The sequence below is a fragment of the Xiphophorus hellerii genome, chromosome 15 (genome assembly GCF_003331165.1).
Source record: "Xiphophorus hellerii strain 12219 chromosome 15, Xiphophorus_hellerii-4.1, whole genome shotgun sequence".
Taxonomy (NCBI): domain Eukaryota; kingdom Metazoa; phylum Chordata; class Actinopteri; order Cyprinodontiformes; family Poeciliidae; genus Xiphophorus; species Xiphophorus hellerii.
The window spans coordinates 12308530-12321996 of record NC_045686.1 but is presented as its reverse complement, the minus strand read 5'-3'; the positions used below and the strand labels follow the sequence as shown (position 1 = coordinate 12321996).

The 13467-nt window shown below is 38.9% G+C and overlaps 1 protein-coding gene across 4 annotated transcripts in view; it reads right to left on the bottom strand.

Moving 5' to 3' along the window:
• wasf1 (WASP family member 1) overlaps nucleotides 1-12458 on the bottom strand; it is a 71893-nt gene extending 59435 nt beyond the window's left edge. For 2 of the 4 annotated variants that reach the window (XM_032585224.1, XM_032585225.1), the window contains exon 1: nucleotides 12025-12457. The gene's annotated coding sequence lies outside the window, so the exon portion shown is untranslated. Of the gene's footprint in view, nucleotides 1-11396; nucleotides 11421-12024 lie in introns of those variants that run through there. The other 2 variants (XM_032585222.1, XM_032585223.1) reach the window with 2 other exon arrangements.
• Between the last annotated feature and the right edge of the window lie 1009 nt (nucleotides 12459-13467).

Sequence of the window (13467 nt, the reverse complement as noted above, 5' to 3'; positions counted from 1 at the left end):
CCTGCTTTTCCTGTTTCATGACTCTCTCTGACTGACTATGATTTCTTATGATTAGATAGAAAAAAGTAGAATTAAAGCAAAGTTTGCATGAGACAAAACAACACACACAACCAGATTTATTTTATTGACACTTAAGTCTACTGTTGGGCCTAGATGTCACTTGAGTGATTCATTTTAAAGATAACTTTATTTATTATTACTGTTAAACTTAAATCTCCAGCATGGGGAAGTGGGATGAGCTCGGATTTTCTTGACAGTACTCTTAGGTACTATTAAAGCAATGTCATCAGATCAGCTGTGTATATATCACACATAAACAAAGAGGGGAAATGGGGACTTCTGATTGCAAATTGTAAGAAAGCCATACTCCCAACAGATCAGGAATAAAGTTCAGGATATCAGTTTTCTTAAACAAATGAACACAGAGGTTTCATTGCATTACTCCTGAACACAAACAGTACCAAGCTTAAAAATGGCATGTCTGTTTAATGACTTAATTAAATTTGCAGTTAGGGGTCAAAAGGTCAGTTGCAAGGTTTAGTAAACTTGGTTCTCGTGACCCTTCATGAGCTTCACTTTGGCTCCATTTTCTGTACACTTAGCTATACTTAAAAATCCCACTGCATTGAAAAGTGGTACACTTTTACTCTCTTAATGTTAAATTGATAGGAGGGAATGGAAAAATAATCCTTTGCCAAGCAATGGGGGCAAAATAAGACATTTCACTTTTTACCAGACAATTTAAAGATCGCCAATAACTTCAGTTGTTAACTTAGTCTGACATTTTATAGAATTGTGGTCCAGGCAGCATTTTGCTAAGCCCTGCTGTTCAGTCGAGTACTGAGAGGAGAATTTTAAATCGTGGCAGACAGTTACTGAAGGTGTCTGCTGAGTTCACTTTACTTTATTTAGATGGAGACTGAGTGCTGTGAATTTAATGTCTAGAAAAATCACAGTGGAGTCAAAGTACACTTCCTCCACACACACATATTGTCCAAACGCGTCTCGTCTCTGAGGGCAGGAAGGCTGACAATGATGCAGAGTGAAGAAAAGCGTCTTGGTTGTTTTTTTTCCTTCTCTTGTGTTTGTGTCTATGTGGCTACGATCAACACACTGAATGGACGTAAACCCAAATTCTTCCAATAGATAGAACTGTTCTCTCTGGAGTATTCTCCTTTTTATTAGTTTGTACACATGAAAGTCCAAGTTCTTCGTTCACTATTAATTAGGACAGAAATGTGATCTTGCCAGGGCTACAATGGACTAGTAACGGAAGAAGATGAAATCCAGGGCAGCTGCATTCCTAGTCTGACACAGTTTTATGTTATCTGTCTCAGTCAGTCAGATTGACTCGAGTGCTCCCCCTTATCACTTTACTGTTGAGTACAGAAGTGCCAGAGTCCTTCTGGCGTTGTCAAATACAATAATCACCGGTCTGCTACTAAGAGACCTTTAAATCTCCTTTCACAAAAAACTTCCACGCAAGACTTTGATTGCCTTCTTTCAGTCAGTGCAAGTTTTGTTAAAGGACTCGGAAGAAAAGAGTTGGTAAGAAGTCAACCTGCTACTGTTGTACTTGAGACAATGGATGATTATCTAGCAGTGGCATAAAAGTTAACCTATGTAAACTGGTTTTGTAGCTTGAGTGTATTATGTAGTGATGACAGATGGTCCATCCCCGAGGAATTTAAGACGAAAATACACAGGAGACACCACAGAGTGTCACTTGATGCTTGCTAATTATTGGTATGAAAACAGTACAGGTCACCTTAAAGTGTGTCGACACAGGCCAGATGACTCTACTTCAGCTGTAGGTAGTTTTTTTTTCTTTAGCTGTGACAAATTAAAGCAAAACCAAACTGAAAGTGGTCTTGCATTGTGGGATGGTGGTAGGTGGCCCATTTTTTCTTTTCTTTTTTTTTTTAAAAAGGAAAATAACTGAGGCAAAGTTTAATGGGGTGAAGTGGTCATCTTTATGACAATTGTGTTATTAAAGAGGCTAAAGTCCTATTTCAGTGAGATAAACTCAGTGCAAAGACAGTCTACCTCACCATTTTCTAAGCAGGTCTTCAAATTAGTCAGAGCTCATTTATTTATCATGTCATTAGTTGATTAATTCTCTGACTGAGGTAAAGAGGCAATACGCATAATTCAAGAATGGAAGCCAAGCCTTTTTATATTAGGTATGCACCAGTTATGCACCAGTTAATCCTTTAGTGAACAGAATTGGCCAGACATTGATTCATTGGTTCTGATCGGTAATCAGCAGGCCAAATACTAGGAAAATCAGTGTCTTTCCTCCAGGGCAAAAAACATAAAGTACACCGACAGCTCAAAAAAAAATTATCAATATGTATATATTAATGTTCATTAAAGCAGTCAAGCCAATATCCTCCTAGAATAAAACCACAAATGGGAATTCAGATGCAATACATAAACAGATTTTTTTTTTAAATAATCTAGTTTGGATGAAAGTAAAAGACAGTTTTTAATAAAGCTGCAGAGCGTTCCTCTTTTCCTTATGCCTAATATATGCCCCATTTGGGATGTTTTTTAAGCTCTAGGCAATAGCAGTTCTGATTGTTCTGTAGTTATTTAGTCCCAGTTACCCTCCAGTGAACTCACTGTAATTTTGCATTCATAAATGAAACAATAAAAGTGAACATCCTTTCAGATGTGCTTGATGTCCAACAAAGACATACTTCTAACTGCAATTTAGAACTTATTAACTTTTCCTAGAGCAGCCAGCCTTTAATGTAGAAAAATAGACTATCTGCTGCAGACCCAGAGGTGTGAGCAGGCTACTTTGCCAGTATCCATCTTTTTTAGGGTATATATCACTCCAAAGGTGGAACACAAAATAAAAATGGTTAATGATGTTCTAATTTTTTGCCATCACAAACATCTGACTCTTCAAATGACCTTTGTATACGGCTGACATCACCCTGACAGTTCAGGCTTAATGCGAGAATATACATGTTGCTCCAGTCAAACCCTGATTTAATTTAAAATTCCAGCTTTTCAAATGGAATTTTGTTCAATACAGACAAGCCAGGGGTTGCATTGAATCTGACGCATAAGACTGCAATAACTGAAATGATAAACTATTCCAGTAATAACAGGTTTAAGCAGGCTGAAGCTGCTATTAACAGAGCTGAGTATATGAGAATGCAAATACATCAGTGATGCAGCCAGCAAAACGCTTAACCAGGGTGCAAAGAGACAGTATTTCTCTGAGGTAAAAAAAAAAAAAGGGAAAGCATTTCATGCTTTTGAGTAAGGTTGCATGTTATTATAAACATGTGATAACATACATGAATGTTGTGAGGATGATAGGACTTGTATTAAAAATTATAAGTGTAAGTATACTGCGTTAATGTATTTCTGCTTTGGGATCACTAATGCAGACTTCAGATTATGATCAGTCTAACTGCTGACGAGTTAAGTAAATTCAAAGTTTTTATTATAGTAACATTGTTTTAGTGAAAAAAGCATTTGTTTATAGCTGCTGTAATTAACGCTGCTTTGTTGTGTGGAAATACAGTTTCTTACTCACTTCACCACAACATCTATAAAACAGTTTCTCCAGCATGAAACAAGTGCCACCAAAATGTTCACTGGTATTTAGAGTAGTAGAGTTGGAAGTATTTCCTACAGTCCAAGCAGATCTTTGCAATATTGATATTGTGTAATGTGATATTGCCATGACAATAAATTTGTGATCTACTGTACATCCCTACACATAGCTGCTTTTGACTGACTGCCATGCAAATCAGTTTATTGCATTATTCAGACTACAAGCCGCTTCTTAGATCACCGTCAGTACAATTAGCTGCAGCCTATTCAAGCTATGCTCAGTAATCAACTGCTCAGCCAGAAGTATTTAAGTTTGTAAAAAGTGTACAATAGCAATCGGCTAGGTCAAGGGGACGTCAGTTCACAGGCAGATCTTTCAAAGCAGCTACATGCTGACCTCAGAGGCAATGAATCACAGTTACTCATCCACCATCTTGAGCTTGGGTCAGCGGCAAAAAATATTAAGCAGGGTACGTGTGATGTCATGCATGATATGCAAACATTCACACATGAGCACACACACACGCTGACAACGCCACACAGTGAGAGATGAAGAACAAGAAGGCAATAAGAGAGGACAGAGTCAGAGTCCAGGAGTGTGGTGGATGTATGCGAGAGAAAAACTGTGTTTTCCCTTTCTTACATAACCCACCCTTACGGTAGCTGTGGGGATGTACTTATAAACGAAAGACAGTTATGTAAGCGACTGTTGTGTCTCAGAGCTATTCCTACAACTTGTCATGATGGACCGTATTAATCCTCATCAATTTGGTAAAAGCATAAAAAATTATACTGTCCACCCCCTTTTTCAATCTAATGTAGTTTTCTATAAAGAAAATTTTGACCTCCATGAGATCCCAGCTAAGTAGCACAAACAGAAAGACTGCATGATGAGCACGTTAACCCAAAAGAGGTTGCTGAATAAGGATGATTACTGTAGATTTTCTTGCTGGGTATTTAAAGTGAGTTTCGTATTTCCTGGTAATCATCAAACAAAAAAAGAAGGCGATCTTGAAGAGCAGCTTACACTCGCGGCCTCTGCTTGGCTTATGTCCAGCACAAATCAGACGAACCCCGTACTCAGGGTCTCATGCAATTCAAAGCAGAGCTGGGGTTCTTGCTGAGAGCTGCAAATGAACACACAAACACTGGTTTCTAATTGAAGACAGCAGTTGTCTGTGTGCACAGGCATTCCTGCTGTGAAACAGTGGACAAACACAATAGGACACTAAGAGCCTACATCCTTTCCTGCCCCTCTTCTCCTTTCTCACCACTTTATTATGCCTTTTATGTGGAGTGGCAGTATTACTTGCTTTCTTTAACGGCTGTTTGCCCTCATATTTGTCTGGTTTAATTTGCAATCGGCAAACATGTCGAAGGAAATCAATGAGAGGGAGTTAAGCGCAGCAACAACCTTGAGGTGATTAGAAGCCAAGTAAACTGTATTGCACATAATGTACCAGAAATAAAAATCTTTTCTGCTTCATTCTTGTATCAAATCCCTCAATGTTTTTTTCCCTCACACATCTTCCTTGCAATCTCTTCTACTGTTACCAAACACAAGGACAAGAGCAGAGAGGGAAAATGAGCACTGATGAAAAACCTAATAAAAACTCAGTGTCTGTAATTAAATAAAGATGCGTAAAAAAAGACCCCATAAAAACGATATAGACGACAGATTTAAGCTGTGGGTTTGACAAATAAGCTGGCCCAAGTTTGCTTGAGATTCTAAACAGAATTAACTACAACTTGTTTGCGGGAACAACAAAAAAGGAAACAAGCAACCTCTAGTGCTATAAACAACATTTACACAGGGAATGCAAGAGCTGAATGGAAGTAAGAAACAACAGCAATGAAATCAGGTTATTGGAAAGAACAGCCAGAATTTGAGGAAAGACAAATTCCTCAAATAACTACGACAGCTACATCAAGGGAGTAAACAGCCAGACCACTGAGGCAACTGCAGCTGTTTGAGAGCATGCCCTTTTTCAATTCAAAATGTCTGCCTTTCATGTTAAATCAGCAACAATCACCCAGGATGTTCACCAGTACCAAGACATCTCTTGTGAGTTGTTGAGGAATGTGCCGATTCCTGTGCACATCAGAGTAACAATGCCGATCAGAAACCCAGAAGTCACTATCAAGATGCTACCAGAATTTTTGTGTTTAAAATTTGTTTTTGTCACATGCCCCCAAAGTTGAATTACAAGCAGGCTGCATTAGCGATAGTACATCTTTAAATCTCTTTGTATGGTGCCGTGTTATTGAATCTCCAAGCTACTCCTCTTAGACAAGAATACTCCTGACTTCCTCTCCTTCAGTGGAGAGGAATAAATAAAGGAATAAAAAGTGGATAAATCCGCATGTAAATCTACACTTAATGAGATCTAACTCCAACTGGAGGCTTTGCCATCACTACTTCTATCTTCTGTATCTTTCAGCTGCAATGGTAGCCGCCTTGTGGTCACTTAAACATATTTTCCATATTAGACCGTTTTTCAGAATGCTTAATAACTCTGGAGTGTTTTTCTGTGTATGTATAGAACTGGTCAATTTGTCAAAATGTCCTATGTGAATTAGAGTAATCTTGTTGACCAGAGACCAGCAGCGGTCCCTACGCATTAACAAAGTTCACTTATACCTCGTGCTGGCACTGTCTACAATTTTTGTGAATCATTACAGAAGAAAATGGCTCACAAGAGATTTGGGACTGTGAACTTCAAAACAAGAAAATGGAGAGGGGGGGGAGGAGAGCTGATAGGAGAAATATGAAACAATGCAGTGTTTTTGCCATGTTGCTGGAGCTCAATGTTTGCTTAACTTTGAATATTCAAATCTATTCAAACTCATTGAAGCTCTGAAAGAACATCAGTATAAAGTTAGTGAGCAGCAGTCGCACATGCTAAACTAGAAAATGCAACCAGTAGTAAAAAAAAAGAAAAAAGATCACTCCCAAACTCCATCATTGTTGACATCTAAATACGCAACTTGAGACACGCCTACTGACAGCTGAAAGCGTCCATGTATTCAAGTCATCCCTGGAGCAAATCAAGGCCGCATTGTCTCCAGAAAGAGATCAGACTACATTTACCTAAGCGTACACATGACACCAGGGGAGTGGCTCCAACAGCCTGTAGTTTACTCCATTGTGTAGCTCACTTTGGCTTCCATCTGACGGTTTTGGCCCAGTTAGTCACAGAACACTTTGGCGCTCAGCATCTCAAATTACTCCCCATCACAGAATGACAATGAGTGAGAGATGTGTTATTCAGTTTGCAGCATGCAGTCATGAGCTCAAGATGAAAAATGAGAGTCCTTAAAAATATTTGTGCAAACTCAGCACATTTTTATTCATATGCTTAGTTCTACTTTTTTCGATTTGACGTTGCTTTCTGCCATAAACTGTTAAGATACTTTAAATTTCTTTTTTTTTTTAAAAAGGAGGGAAAATATTCTTTAAAGACGGAGCAAGAGAGCATGTCCGTCCCTTTCCCCAAGCTGCAACTGACAGATATGAAATCCAGCTAAAGGAAGAAAAATCCTTTCCATAACTCATTTGAACCTTCAGTGATGCTTTGAATGACTGACCCTATGGCAGAAGCTGTGGTTCAGCTTGTTAGCAGCAAGAGGGTTGCATCTAATAAGAGCATGATCATGCTGTACATGAAGGCAAAATGGGTGAAACAGAACAATCAAACAAGAAATGTCAGTAACTGACATTTTTAGCTTGCAAAGTAAATAGATGAGATCAATGTTAAAATGAAGAAATGAGGAATCGGGTGCTGTAAACGGGTCACTCTGATCCCACTTGGGACATCTTGTCTTTTAGCCATGTTGACAGAGACAAAGACGGTCAAGCAAATCCTTTCTGGAGATATACCCTGTCAGCACCCTCTCTTCCTCTGGGTGAGAACTTGAAATAGAGAGGATGAAGAGACAAACTGGCTACTGTACAAGACAAGAAAAAAAAGATAAAGCTGACAAGGGTGTCGAGAAAAATGAAGAGTCATTTCTCTATACCGAACAGCTACACGCATAATAATAAGCAGAGATTGTGAAGGTGATATATGCATGTCAAAATGTGAATGAGGATGGAGTTTTATTTTTCTCCTTTTCATAAAATTACTTTAGAAATGGTTGCATTTTTACAGAGATTTTTAAAAAAGGCACTAAGGACATGTGTTAAAAAAGGTGTGCGATGACTGCTGCCGACTCGGGAAGTGTAAAGGAATACCATTAGGTACAGTGCAGTTCAAAAGCATTCGATTTATTTTTGTGTGCGCAGTTGCAGGCCTTTAGGGGTATATCTCTACCAACTCTGGACATCTAGAGACTGAAGTTTCTCCTTATTCTTCTTTGCAACACGGCTCAAGCTCAGTCAGTCTGGACAGATTGTTCTGTGAGCAGCAATTTTCCAAGATTATACAAATTGTCAATAAGATATAGGGTTTCAGTTTTGACTTGAGCCATCAAAAACAGTTTGATCCAAACAAATTTCACTCTCCTTCTGTTTGTGTGCTGAAGGTTGTTGTGGTGAAAGATGAACCTCTGTCCTAGTCTCAAATGTTTTGCAGCCTCACCAGGTTTTCTTCCTATATTGATCTGTGTTTAATCAAGCTTTCAATCAACCCTAATTAGCTTCCTTGTACATGCTGAAGAAAAATATGCACACATCATAATGCATCCACCACCATGTTCCAACATCGAAAGGAAAAAGCGGAAGGAAAAAGTTAGGCGCACGCGCCACAGGGATAGCTGCAACCTTGAGAAGATTGTCTCATGAAATCCATTCAAAAATTTGGAAGAGCTTCAAAAGAAGAGCCTCTATGCACAGACAAATCTTACAAGTGGGCTATAAAGGTTGCATTTTTTTTGTGTTACTCCACTCCTGAATCATAGGCAACTTAAGAAGTGTTTTACCTGGGCTTAGTGTAAAAGGATCAGGACAGTTGTTCAGAGGTCCAAAGTTCTCTTTTCAAAAGAAAATCAAGTTTGCATTTCATTTGGGAATCAAGGTCCCAGAGTCTGGAGCAAGAGTAAAGGGGTAACAAACTCATGTTGATTCCATGTTCATCTGCTGGTGTTGGTCCACTGTGTTTTCTGAAGTCTACAGTCAACACAGCAATCTACCAGAAAGTTTCAGAGCACTTATTGATTCCTTCTGCTGACAAGCTTTATGGAGGTGCTAATTTATCTTTCCAGCAGGACGTTGCACCTGCACCCACTCCTAAAGGCACCAAGAACTGGTTCAATGACCATGGGGTTAGAGTGCCTGATTGGCCAGAAACCCCCCCTGACCCGCACCCCACAGGGAATCTCTAGGGTATTGTGAAGAGGAACAGGAGAGACACCACACCCAACAATGCAAATGACCTTAACACCTCAGCAGAATCACAATGCAAAGCCATAATAATCAAAACTACAAGAAATAAAGGCTTGAACTACTTCACTCTGTGTGATGAATTGGTATCACTTTCTGAAATGAGTGACAAAAAAAACGGCCAAAATTTTCATTACATTTCACTTTTTGAGCTGTGCTTGGAGGTAGAAAAGCATGGAGAACAACTAAATCCTATTTTGATGAAGTCTGTTTCAAAAAAAAAAAAAGGAGGAAAAGAACAGAAACTCTACCTTTGCCTCCTCCCACTTAACTCTCGGGAGGTGGTAGATACAGCAGTAGTAACACACAAGGAGCACCAGTCAGTCAGGCTAAGCCATGCACTGGTGTCTCTCTGTCAGACCAGTTCAGTCAGAGGACAGAAGCAGCATTATTGAGCTGTGGGCTTGGCCAAGAGGAGAAACAATAGCTCCTGTGTGCCGGACCCTCGGGAGCATCAGAGCAGCTGGGAGATAGGAGGTCCGTCTGTGGCTCCACAAAATGCCACGTAAATGGGAACTGCAACGTTGCTCTCTTTGACTTCACCAGAATCTCTGGCACACTTTCTCAGCTTTTAATCATCTTTTTCGCTCCCCCAACTCTGTGCATGCTCCGTCTCTCTCTCCCTACAAGTTTGTGCCCCCCCCCTGTCGCCCCAGCACACCTCAGAGGAGAGACAGAAAGGAGAAAGACAGAAAAGGAGAGACTGTTCTTGGTTGCATGAGAAACCCAGAGACTGGCAGAGGATCAGAGCAATGTCAACAAACAAGAGAAGTCCAAAAAGCCTCTGCAGGAGGGTTGCCAAAACTGTTCTCTCACAAAGAAGAGTGCCAGCCAAGCAAGAATTCCATATCTCAAAGCAAAAAAGGTTCACAGGAAACATCAGATAAACAGGGGAACAGCCCGGTTCAGTTGTGGGAATGAAATGGGTTTCAGTGCATCTAACAGTGTTGTTGTGGTGTCATGATGCCAGACCATCATTCAACAATGTCAGAGCTGATTGGGAGTGATTATGTTATCTACAAGCCACTTTTACACCCAACTAACATGATGAATATTCTAGTCACGTTCTCCTTTCAAACACATACATCTCTGACCCCATATTTATTACTGATATTGATGAGGTGTTTAAAGTTTAAAACCTAATGTCTTCTGAAAATGTAAAAAGCTGATCTTAGCTGAATAAACTGATTATTGGACAGTTGGTGAAATGATTAAGTTCTTGCATATCACGTTCAGCTACAATCCCAGCAAAAACAAAGAAATAAATTTTAAAAAAAATAGCTTGTGTCCCTCTTGTATCTTCATTTCATTTGACTGTTTCAGTTCATAGGAGACACAACTAATCCATTGTCATAACCAGTAGGACACCAAGATATCTGTCTGCGGACAGATAATTCATTCATTGTAAATCATAGATCTGAACCTAAAAGAACTCCACACAGGGTGTTTTTTACTTTAATATCATGTTGTGAACAAACCAAACAGTTATTTTATGGTGAGAGCAGAGCCAGTCCAAAGCACAGACACAATTTTAACCACAACTCAGATAATATTTACTTCACATCTTCCAGTTAAATTGCTTAAAACATTTTACATCCTATGTAACAATCACTGTACTGTAGTTTGTAACTGGAAAGCAAAATATCTTAAGTAATTGAATTTACAATTAAATATTCATTCACGTAAGCCACATTTTGTTTCAGATGTTGGGATATTCCCAAGTTGCAACATTAAAAAAAGGGCAGCATAAACAGCTGTGCTATTTTACAACCGTTATCCCATTTAGTAAAAATAATATTTTACTCAGGGAAAAAGATTTTTAGGATCTTACTGCACTTACAAATAAAATTTTAATTATTAAGTATATATGAATCTATTTGAACTGAAATCATATTAATAGGTCTCAGTTCTATGTTTCAGAGAGATTGCATATTAAAAAGGGTTTTTATTAGGGGGAAAAATATATATATTTGGTTGTGCGTGGAGCGGCAGAAGCAGAGGCTCTGCATCATTTATACAAGTTTTGAATACCGCTGACATAATTTGTACAAAAATATGAATTTGTAAACCTGATTTGTGTGCTCTTGGGCGCACTCTGTTGGTTAGGGGGACCTAAGCAGCTGCCAAGTTCACATATGGATCAAGCTGGCTTCCATTAACACAATATTTAACTCTTCCATAAGGTTTGAACGAACATGCTTCCAAATATATTCTTGATAGTTGTAAAGTGACTACCGTGAAGGATCACATCAACTGGATCATCCAGTGCAAAGAAAATCTTACAGTTGCACGGAAGATTTAAAAAAATGCACACAAGTCACAATAGGACTGGGTTCAGTGTGCATGCTTTTCTTGTCGCACTTCTAAATAGTACAAAGACGGTTTCAAATTTCAGAAACCATGATTTTTTTTTTTTTTTTTCAAGTGGGCTTCAACCTACCATCCCCCCATGACAGTTTGCAGACCGAGCAGGCTTGGAGAAAGACCCCGGCCCCTCATCGCGGAGAAATTCATTCCCAGCGGTTTGACTCCACCGCTCTGAAACTCTCCGTCCACCATTCCCCGGCTACTGACATAGCAGCTGGCGTATATATCTCGGATGTTTCGATCGTGTCTGGAAATTTGCGCGGCATCGTACAAATGTGTTCTCCGGGTTTCTTGCCAATAATTCCTCAGACTGTGCATGTATGTCAAGACACTGCTGCAGCGGGAGCTCATGCAGATGTGCCGCTGAAATTGATTACCCAGCAGTCCCTTTATAAATCTGACCTTCATTTAAGCATTAGAAACACGCATTTGGTACTTTTTCGAGAATTTGATCACTTTGGAATCGCATCAATGTCACGTTTATCATCTGTATGTGGGGTTAAAGTGGGAGTCACAGTGTTGAATTACCAAGACCGTTATTAGTCTAGCAGCTCCAGTTTAGGTCTAATGTTACAACATGGTGACTCTGTTCTGAGCCAGTAAGTTCAGCTGAATACTGTTGAGATACATTAAGGTCCATGCAATGTTATTAGAGTAGGATTTAAAAGTGGCTGCAGCATTACACGATGTTCAAACATTACCTGATAGGTTGGTTAAAATCCCACTTATTTTCTTTCCATCCTCACGGAGCTGCACAGCGTGCCACAGAATCCAAGTATTTAAATCTCCGGGTCAGATCCATGGCTGCACCGTCTCTGATATCAAATGCGCTCCTGCTGGAAGAGGCGGCGGCGCAGAACAATCCAGCCACTTTTTTTTTTTCTGCAAAGGGTTTCTTTGGCAAGATATTGCTTAAACTGGCATCAAATGTGTTCCGGTCCAACCAGCTGGCAATTTCTTAACATGAACCCGTTTTCGGGTTTAATCCCATGCGACAAAGGTTGTCTCGGCAAAAGTAAGGAGAGTTGTGTTAGGTTTGTTTGGAGGAGAATGTCCCCGCTACAATCAGCGCCGATGGTACGAGCCACTCCATTGTTGGGGTTCGAGACAGCGTCCCATGCTGATGTGTGATCGTGGGAGGCTCGCGGACAGCGCGTGCGCTCGCAGTATTGGCTAAAGTGCGGAATCGTCATACTGCGCTGTCCAATCGATCCTACTGTAAAATGTATTCATCTGCGATCCTTTAGATTATGATTTAGTGAATATATTAGCCGTGTAATACAAAAATTAGAAATTTTAGGAATGATTCCATGGAGCTGAGAGATATTTGTAAAACTATTTTTATTGATTTCATATATGGGTCATGTCTTGTGCTTTTTCAAACAGACAACATATTTCAAGCAAAAATTATAGATCAATAAAGAAAAAAATAATAATAAAAAAAAGACAACTTAAGAAGTGTAGGGTTAGGGTTATATATATATATATATATATATATATATATATATATATATATATATATATATATATATATATATATATATATATATAAGCCACTAACCCACAACTTTTTTGGATAAAGAACAAGTGAAGATAATTGTAACTTGGCGCGTACCATAAAATACAAAAAAGGTACAAATGTATGAATAAAGGAATATACAAACAGGTCATTTTTATTACGACCAACATGTGTCTTTAATAATGTGTAAGTAACTTACTGTGAAATAAGCAAATGAGATTGTGTGCTAAAATTTAGCACTATTCTAGCATGACCCATCCGTTTGTTTTTCTTGTTTTTATCCTACTCCCTTTTAATCATATCGTTCACAGATTGATATATTAATGATGACGGTAACTGTTATGATTATTTTGTCAATGCTGTTTTGATGTTTCAAATGAAAAAAGTAAAGCGAACAAAAATGTGCTTAAAGCTACTTGTTTAAATGACCAGACATAAAATCTAGAACTCGCTACAGGCTGTTTTAGTAAAAAATACTGTGGTGACAAAATATTTATAACTTATATCCTTAAAAGTCTTGAACTCTATACTTTCTTACCTGAGGTTACAAAAGCCAGGTAGAGTTAGTGATCTGAAAATTGCAGATGTAGCAGTTTCTATCCATTTTTCATGCTTCACTTTCAGT